This window comes from Octodon degus, unplaced genomic scaffold, assembly GCF_000260255.1.
Source record: "Octodon degus isolate 3935 unplaced genomic scaffold, OctDeg1.0 scaffold00118, whole genome shotgun sequence".
NCBI classification, from domain to species: Eukaryota; Metazoa; Chordata; class Mammalia; order Rodentia; family Octodontidae; genus Octodon; species Octodon degus.
This window is the reverse complement of record NW_004524694.1, coordinates 95,083-96,267: the sequence shown is the minus strand read 5'-3', so window position 1 is coordinate 96,267 and position 1,185 is coordinate 95,083.

Genomic DNA, 1,185 nt, shown 5'->3' with positions numbered 1-1,185 from the left:
AAAAAAAAAGAAAAAGGATCAATCACAAACTCCAGAAGCTGCCCCATGACTGCATGAGGCTTCTTAAGGTGCGTCTAGTTTTGTGCAAATGATTCAAATTTATCCTTTTTTATTGCAAAGTGATTCTCCATTGTGTGTAGACACCACATTTTCTTTTTCCACTTATCTGCAGATGGATATGTAGGCCATATCCATTATTTAGATATTATGAATTTTGTTACAATAAACATGGGCAGGGGCTGGTGAGATGGCTCAGTGGTCTAAAGTACCTACTTGGAACAAGCTTAGCAAAGCACAGGGACCGCGGTTCAATCTCCCAGCACCACATGCCAGCCAGCCCCGTCCCCTGGTGGGCTGAGCTGGCCACACACACACACACACACACACACACACACACACACACATAAATAAATAAAATTTAAAAAAATAAACATGGGCATGCATGTACCATTATAATATTATGTCTTTAACTCTTTTGAGAAAATACTTAGAAGGCAAATAGCTAGGTTGAATAGAATTTTTTTAGCGTTAGTTTTTTTTTAACGTTAGTTTTTTGTGGAAATTTTGGTATTTCCATATTGATCTCCAAAATGATTCACTCGTTTACATTCCCAACAACAGTGTGTAAGTGTTCTTTATTTCCTTTGCAACTTTGTCAGCATTTGTTTTTATTTGATTTTTGAGGATAGCCATTTTTATTTATGGAGTAAGATAGAATCTCAGTTTTGATTTGTGTCTTTCTAAAGGATGTTGAGCATTTTCATATACTTATTGGGCATTTATATGGGCTTTTAAATATCTCTTCAGTAGAATCTAAACCCCGAGAAGGCAAGATGTGCTGTGTAGCATTGACTGGTGTGTGTGACAGGAATCCTCCTATGTTGTCTGATTTGGGGCTTTTAGTATGAAATCAGTGAGTGTGGAGTTGGAAGAACATGCTTCAGTGGCTTGCTCTTTGATATTTCCATCTTATAGGCAAAACAGGCATCAATCACCAAAAGAGCATAGAAAAAAGTAAAATAAAAATTCTCTAGAGCATGCTGTGCCAAACCCTGCCCTTGGGGCATGCTGAGATGGAGACTGAGACTGGGCATGGTGGTATGTGCCTATAATCCCAGCACTTGGGAGGCTTTAAACAGGAGAATCACTATGAGTATGATCTAATAGTGATACCCTGAACACCCT